An 8,840-nucleotide genomic window follows, 5' to 3' on the forward strand; every position below is an offset into this window, starting at 1 on the left:
TTTTGGTGCCGTTGCCGGGGAAGGCAATAGATTGTTTAACTTCTAGTTTGTTTATTTGTGTTTTATTTTATTTGATCTTTCTTTTTATTTTGAAGGTACTCATTTCGTATTCATGGGAGGTGATAGTCATCTACCACGTCTGGACTTGAAGACGGAGTATTTTTTAGGTGATATTGTTCTAACTCTTAGTTTAGTAATTAGGTAGTTTAGTTTTCAATCAAAAGAACACACATTTTATAGAACTTACCCCGAAGTTGTCGAGAGGTCTCGCTTTCGGTAATAGTGAAATTTATTGTGTTGTGTTTGGTATCTTTTCTGTCGCGCGGGTTTTAAAAAAAATAAAAAAAATTGTGAATGCACACAAGATCACGGGGTACACCACCGTTTGGATTACTCTGTTATCAAAGAAGGAGAGGGCTTAGAGGTTCAGCGTTTTAGATTTATTCGGACTATTCGAGTCTAATCAGTGGTAACTCACTCTTTGGTGAAGAAAGGGAGGATTGTCAGGGGTCAGAAGTTGAATCAATGGCCGAGAATAACAATGAGATTCCACCACCCGTGGGAAGGTTTGGCGACACTCTTAGGTCGGGAATTGAGTACCCGGGGGAGTTTGCCTATGAAAATGATAACGTCAACATTCCACCTCACTACATTAGTTTGGTGAATGGAGGAAATCTTTTCCATGGTCGGGATAATGAAGATCCAGTGAGCCATCTTAATGCCTTTTATGAATTGACAAACTCTCATAGACCTCCAAATGTGGATCATCATCGGATTAAGAGGGCCTTATTTCCGTTCTCATTGAGAGAGAAAGCAAGAGAGTGGTATGACTCATTACCGGGCTACAACATAGCAACATTTCAAGAGTTGAAGTCGATGTTCCTTTTGGAATATAACTCTCCAATGAAGATCGAGAAGTTGAGAGAGGAGATTACATCTTTCCGACAGAAATATAATGAGTCTTTTGCGGAAGCATGGAAGAGATTCATAGATATGCTAAGGAAATGCCCAAGTCATGGTTTAGCTCCGGGGCATGACCTCTTGAAATTCTACAAATGGCTCAATAATGAAGGCACATGATTAGTCACGGCAGGGTCGAATGGAAACTTAGATGATCTAACTCATGATGAAGAGAGAGCATTGTTTCAAAGATTGGCAAATAATCAAAGGAATTGGCATAATCCAAGAAGAGCGGCTGAGAAGGCAGGAGATACATTTGGTGCTACCAAAGATGCGGAAAGAGTGACAGCAATAGAAGCTCAATTGGCGGATATAAGCACTCAAATGTCTTCAATGAAAAAAGCAGTTAAATCTCTTCAACTGACTCCTCAACCTCAAGCAGTGGCTGTGTTGAAGTGTGGGTTGTGCCAAGGCGGACATCATACAGATCAATGTCCAAGTCTTCAAGGACCACCAGTGGAGGACGTGAATTACATTGGTAACAACTGTCAAGGGTTCAACCAAGGTAATCAATACAACAATCAGTAAAATTGGAGGCCTCAACAAACAAACTAAAATCAAGCTGGTCCTAGCAACACTTCAGGTACTCAATGGAGGAACAACACTCAACCTCCAGGTATAGGCTTTAGCCATATCAATCTTGACTGCACTTTTCGCATATTGCTCGGTTTGAATTTTTTTTATTTATTTATTTATTTTTTTTTAATCAAACACCCTCACGGTGGAGGGTTCGTGGGTCCCTCATCCCTATATTTCAAAAGTGGTTGAATACAAAACGTGGCCACACCCGAAAGTGGTGTGCCTACACGAAAATTAGGAGTAGTATGCGGTCCGGTTCCACAAGCCCGGACCTCATCATACTCCCTTTCAAAAGGTAAAATACAATTCAACAAAAACGAAAGACTATATATCCCTTTCCACCAAAACTCGAGCCTATTCTTCCTCTTCATTATGGACCCGAATGTTCGGGATACCCATTGCATCCATCCTAATCATCGCTGTGAGGTGCCTTGGTGCCGTGAGGGCATTCATACGCCAGTAGTCATTTCTTTCTAATCCCATTTTGGCGAGGAGATCTCCTGCTCTATTCCCTTCCCGGTGGATGAAGGTGATACGGGTGTCTTGTTGGCGCTTGAGGATTGCTAGTCGCGCCATCACCCGACTAATATGGGCCGGTCCCCAGTGCGTGCCATTTAGGAGCTTAACCGCTTGTTGTGCATCTGACTCAACCCATATAGGCCTTCTGAATTCTGCGGCGAGCGTCAACCCGAATTGGATGGCCAGAAGCTCCGCTTCGAGGGCTGAGTGAGCCTCGAGTGGGGAGGTAAAGGCTGCAAGCATGTTGCCCTCGTGGTCACGAACAAGTCCTCCCCCCCGGCTTTATCCGTTGCCTCCATGTATGCTCCGTCAGTGTTGAGTTTGATCCACGGTTCATCCGGCGGGTTCCATTTGACCACCATCGCGAGGGGCCTGGTCCTTCGTGGCTCGGCCTGACTCGGGACGTTGATCTTGAGGCGGACTCCTTTCCAATGCTTCGGTTGTAGGATCCATTGGCCATGCTATTTCTAAGGAACATTTGCACTTGCCATACCACATTGAAAGGCTTAAATTGCACCGATTGATGACGACTCCTGTTTCGCTCAGCCCAAATGAACCAAAGAATAAGGTACGGCATCGCCCGGCTGAGGTGTTTCTTACCGGGTTGTTGGACTCTCCGTGCCCAAACTTCGAGCCTCTCTGGGATGGTGTCATTGATCCGGAGAGGTGGTGAAGATCCCTCGAACCAGGAGTCAAACTCCCTCCACACACCTCGGGCGCCAGCCCCTTGGATGAAGAGATGCTGCAGTGATTCGATGCCCGGTCTATGAGGGCAGCATTGGCACTTAGATGCCATTTCCATTCTTCTCCACTGTAGCTTCGTATCCACCGGTATTCGGTTGGAAAGGAGTCTCCAAATGAAGATAGCAATAGAAGACGTGAGGCCTGCTTTCCATAAGTCATCAAGGCCTTGGATGATAGGTCTTTGAGTTCGGATGGTCTCCCAAGTTGATGCTAGTGAGAACTCCCCATTGTGTGAGAGCCTCCATCTCGGCACATTCGGCCCCTCCGGGATGATTGGCGTGTCAAGGATCTTCCGGACGATGTGTTGTGTAAGGCCGGCTTGTGCTTGTAGAATCCGCAACTTGGCTTCATTCCAAGATCCATTGATAATGTAATCAGCAACATGGACAAGAGGGCCTCCCCTATCATCAAGACAAAGTTCCCTCAAAGGAACCTCTCCTAGCCATAGGTCATCCCAAAATGATATCTTACCTTCTCGCACCACCCAACGAATGTACGGTTGCGCCTGTGCCCGAGCCTTCAAAAGCCTCTTCCAGGTAGGGCTACACCTCCCCGAGGCTCTAGCTGTGAGTGGGGACGCCTTAAGGCAATATTTAGTCATCATGTACGTAGCCCAAAGGGAGTTTTGTTCCCGGAATCTCCACCATAATTTAATATTAAAGGCACGTAAGACCTCCTTGATCTTCCGAATGCCCAAGCCCCCTTCGGCCGTGGGTAGGCAAACCTGATCCCATCCTATCCAGTGCGTCCTTTTCTTCTCATTACTCGACCCCCAAAAGAAGCGAGCCACTTGTTGATCTAATTGCTTGAGGGCTCCGCCGGTTGGCTCGATCGCTTGAAAAATATGTAAGGGAATCGCCTCAAGTGTGCTTTTTATCAAGGTTAGTCTCCCCCCAAAGGAAAGGTGCCGGTGAGCCCATCCAGATATCCTAGCCGAGATTTTCTCTCGAAGAAAACATGAACATATCCGTGCGCTTCACCCCCCGGTAAATAGGGACTCCAAGGTAAAGGAAGGGGAACGTACCTCGTGAGAACCTCCTTCACTTTGGATTATGTTTGACCTGCCTTCATGCGCCTCGGAGATGTAGAAATTGCTCTTGCCGAGGTTGATTTGTTGTCCGGACACCTCGGCATAATGCTCAAGACATGCACGTAGCCTCCGGAGGGGGTTTACGGCCGCTTGCGTAAAGATGATGATGTCGTCCGCATAGGCGAGGTGGCTAATCTCCATGCTGCCTCGGGTTGCTTTGTATGTCATCTCTTTGTTTCCGAGGATAAGTTTTATCGAGTGATCTCGAGAGATAGTCCGCAGCAAGGACGAAGAGGGCGGGGGAAATGGGGTCCCCTTGTCTAAGGCCACGAGTGGATTTGAAAAAGCCCGTCGGGGCCCCGTTGATAAGGATCGAGAACCAGCATGTCCCGATGCACCTTTCTATGAGCGCCACCCAAGGTTCGGGGAAGCCCATTTGCTTGAGGACTTTTAGGAGGAACGGCCATTGAACCCTATCATAGGCCTTAGCCATGTCAATCTTGATAGCAACATTAGGGGCTGGTGTACTTCTATGGAGCTCATGGAACATCTCCTGTGCAAGGAGTACATTGTCATTGAGGAGCCTCCCTTTGACAAACCCGCTTTGATTCGGGTCTTGCCACAACACTTGGAAGGAATGGGGGCAAGGCGCCTCGTGAGGACTTTAGTAATCACCTTGTTAATCACGGTACACAAGCTAATGGGCACTATAGCTCCCCAAGTCTCGGGGTAATGGCTTCTTGGGGATGAGTACGATACTCGTGCCGTGGAAGCTGCAGGGGAGGAAAGCCCCACCAAAAAATTGCCTACCGCTTCCACCACGTCTGGCCCCACAATTGCCCCAACAAGCTTGGCAGAACAATGCCGAGAAGCCATCCGGGCCGGGGCGCGCTATTGGCCGAGATATCGAAGACAGCTCGTTTCACCTCATCCGCATATCCGGGGGTTGGGGAGGCCCGCCAACTGCTCCGAGGGAGGGTAGTGGATTGTAAGAGGCTGAGGTCCGGATCCACAAGCTCCGGGTAGCTTGGGGCTAGGAGGTTTTGAAAGAACTCAACCGCCGATTCTTGATGCCGTGTCATCCGTAAGTTCACGCCCATTAGCGTAATCTTTGGGATACGTAGCCGCATCCTCTTCTGCTTCACCCAACTTTGGTAAAATCTAGTGTTTTTTATCCCCTTCTTCCAACAACGGAGGGCCGCCTTCTGACGCCAAAATCTTCCTCCATCTTAAGGAGAAAGGATGTACTAAGCAATTTGTTTGTTGACCCCTGTTCTATTCCGGGCCGAGGGGTCACCTTCAAACTCCGATTGAGCCAGCGCAATGTTCTCTTCACAAGTTTTGAGGCTGGCGTGTATATTCCCAAAACCTCCTTGTTCCATCTTTTAAGCGTTGTTTGATCCTAGCAAGCTTGATCTTCAAATTGAGGAGGCCCACAGCCTCCGTGGGAGCCATCCATCTTCTTGCACCAACTCACCAAAACCCTCATGCCGGACCCACATGTTTTGGAACCGGAAGGCTCTACCACCCCCGTGGGCATTAGGTAGCCTGCATCTGACGAGGAGAGGCCCGTGGTCCGAAGCATCCGGGTAGGTTAGTGACTCTTATTGCATCAAACAATTGGGGCGTTCATCTCACTAATCAACACCCTATCCAGCCCTTTCCATGAGGCCGTTCTTTGCCCAGGTTGAATTCAGCCCCATCATAGCCTGGGTCCATTAGTCTGCAATCCTCAATGTGCCTCGGCGAAATCCACCATTTCGGCCTGACGATTTGTGTCGCTTCCCGTCGTCCTATCTCGAGTGGAGAGGATTGTGTTGAAGTCCCCTCCAATGAACACGATATTCCCTCCGAAACTTGGGCAATATCTCTCATCTTTTCCCAAAGGGCATGCCGCTCTCCTCTCGTGCATTTAGCATACACGGCCGAGGATCATAATAGGGGTTGAAATCCGAGGACAAGTGGAGCCTCCCATGTAGCAGGCTGGTCCGTGTCATCCATCACAACAAAAATCCATCCCTTCCTCCACAAAAAATCCAAATTTTCCCATTGGTGTTCGTCCCCTTGTAGGACAGCCCCAACACTTTCGAGAATTTGTCCGGGATTAGGGGAGGTAAGCGGCTCCATTATTGCAAGGAAAACAAATATTATGAGATTTTTAATTAGTCTTTTTAGGACGTTTTTGGGTTGACGCATTCGCGATTCCCCTAACGTTCCAAAATAGAAAGTTTAACGACATATGATTAACAAGAGGAGTTCGTACCCGGCGGGATGACCCCCCTCCTTGGAATTCAATGATTTGAAGGTCCTTCTCCCCATGAGATGCCGCGGCCTCCAAAAAGGCGGGATTGGCGCCCTCATCGATTTCATTATGGAGATGGTTATCATCCAATTTTCTCGTCTTCCATATCATTCTCCACGAAGTTCTCTTGAGCAATGAGGGTGAAATATCGGTAGTACTCAAGTGACTTGATGGCCCTTGTGCCTCGGTTTTCTCTAGGTCGAAGGGTTTAAAGAAGCCTTTCGGTTGCACAAGGGCCCCCGAAGTCGGGTTCACTTCTCGCCGCGCCATCGATCCGCTCCTCTTGGCGTACCCCCGCGCCCATTTCCAAAAGAGGGAATTTAGCGAGCACCCCTTTAGGTGAAGTGGTGGTATGCTCATCATGGATGATGATCATGTCCTTACTCCCGGCACACTTGCATATCACCCAAAAAGTCCGGCCCCGACCACTCCGACCCCGAGTACATATTGGCTCTCGGGTTCATCCGGATGTTGCCTTCCTTTCCCTTGTGTTTCCCTTGTTGTTTCCATTCCATGTTATTATCGGTGTGCCTCGGATCAGTATTGTTCTTCTTAGCTCCTATTCCTCCGTGTTGTGGTTGTTTTGGTGTTGCTAAGTTGTAATTTCGTTTTGGAGGTCGATCCGCCTTCCGGAGAAGCGTAACAAACTTCACTCTTGTGACCGACATGTTTGCATTCTCCACAGTAGGACGGGATCTTATCCCCACTTTACTTGCTGCACCAAAGGACGCCCACAAAATGTCAAGGATGATCTCGTCGGGTGGGTGGCGGCTTTGTAATGTCGATCTCAATGCATAGCGGCGCAAAGGAGAGTCTTGATTTGTTGGCCGTCGCTCTATCTACTTGGATCGGGTTACCAAGGAGTTTCCCAATGGCATAGAGGGCCGATTGATCAAAATAGGTGGATCGGGAGTCCAATTAGGTTGCCCATATAGCCGCAATTGGAGATTCACAATAGGCGTCAAATTCCGGAGACCATTTGAAAACTCTCATCGGATGCCGATCAATGAACCACACGGTGTCCCTTTGGGTCCACTTAGGAGCCGAGCATAATCCGTCATGTCCTCAAATTGAACAAGAATATGTTTGGCGTTAATATATTTCCAAGTATAGCCACGGCAAAACTTAATGTTGTCTAGAGCCTTTTGGATTTGATAGGAAGCCGGGATTGAGTGCGGAGAACTTACCTACAATAGCATGGCCGAGGGACGAGGCCAAACCTTTGGATTTCTGACCCGGAGAAGTAAATGGATGGCACTCCGTTTGACGTGGAGGAAGCAAAGCCGATATTTTGGATGTTCTCCGGGACAAAAGACTTGCGGGCCTTCAACCGCCGATGGCCCCCGCACCATGTCGGCCATGGATTTTGGCTTGGTGGGGTTCCTCACGCCCGGCTCGGTATTGCCTCCTAAAGGGTTGTTTGTCGGCTTATCTTTTGATTTAGCCACACCGTTTGGGTCGGTTCGCGGTTCATCACACGATTAGCAGTGACGGCCCCCATAGCATGATGGGGACGGACACCTGGGTGCGTAAGGAGGCGCGGCATTTATATTCAATCTGGTCGGCGTCGGGTCCCTCGATTGCGTGTCCGAGGCCGAAGGCGCGGACGTTGTCTCGAGGGGGGTTGCGGATTGCATTGGTCTCGGCCATCCCGTACTCACTAACGCCGAGCCGGCTTCGAATGATGCTCGGATTTTCCGGGTCCTTCCCTTTTCGAGAGGTGGGAAATCTTCAAGGGAAGGGCCATGCTCAATGAGAGGCGCGCATGGTTCAATATCTTTGTCTCTTCCGATCTGGGAGAAGGGTGACCTTCGCCGTGTAGTCCGTGGCCGGTGAGGGTTCGGCGAGGAGGGGCTGCGCCGCCGCCGCATCAAGCATCTCCGCCGCGGGCCAGGTGAATGATTTGGAGGATATCACTCTTTTTTGTATTCATTTGCTGCATTGGTAGGGGTGAGCAAGGCTCCACATGTGACTTCCGGTTTTGGTAAGGGGCAAAAAGCACTTTCCGAAAGGTGATTTGTTCCCATGCCAATTCGGGCAAGTTGACTATCTCACTCCCCAATGTACTTTTTGGCACACATGCTACGGTCAAATCCTCTTGGGATACGTTTAGGGGTCCGACATCATCCCCTCCAAACGGTCATCTCGCTCATGACGGGTCCATGGTCGAAGGGTGGCGCCACCTCCCGCCGCCGGTGCATCTCCGTGAACCACCACTTCCATTTGGACCCCCATTCCTCGGTTGTGGGGGCTTTAGGAGGGCTCCTAGGCCAAGTGCTTCCTTGCTATCAAGGAGCAAGCCGGAAAAGATTTACCTTGGATTTAAGGCTATCAAGGTCGGGCTCGGGACGGATGACAGGGCTCGGAGGTTCTCCTCTTCCAAAGTCGAGCTTCTTCCTAAGTTGTTTGCCTCCGGGAGTGGAGAAGTACGAACCTTTCCGGCCATGACTTTTGTGAGAGGGTGCCGGCGTGCTCTTCCTAGCCATCATCCTATTCTTCTTGCTTTGCATTTTCAAATCTTTGGCCGAGACCTTTGGTGTTTGGGTCATCGCATGAGTGAAAAAATCATAAATTGGTCCGGGATGGACCTAGCCTCCCGGGGTCTGGTGGGGCCGGGGTTGGGTTCGTGGGGGGGTCCGACATGGCCAGCCGAGGGTGTGACCGCAGCGCCGAACCAAGGTGGGGAGACGGTGGAGTTGAGGAGGG

The 8,840-nt window shown here is 49.6% G+C and overlaps 1 non-coding gene across 1 annotated transcript; it reads right to left on the reverse strand.

Annotated features, from left to right (window-relative positions):
* Positions 1-915: 915 nt before the first annotated feature.
* On the reverse strand, positions 916-1,022 carry LOC121788578. Its single transcript, XR_006047874.1, has one exon. It is a non-coding gene; the product is annotated as a small nucleolar RNA R71 (small nucleolar RNA).
* Positions 1,023-8,840: the final 7,818 nt, after the last annotated feature.

This window comes from Salvia splendens, unplaced genomic scaffold (assembly GCF_004379255.2).
Source record: "Salvia splendens isolate huo1 unplaced genomic scaffold, SspV2 ctg1082, whole genome shotgun sequence".
Lineage (NCBI taxonomy): Eukaryota > Viridiplantae > Streptophyta > Magnoliopsida > Lamiales > Lamiaceae > Salvia > Salvia splendens.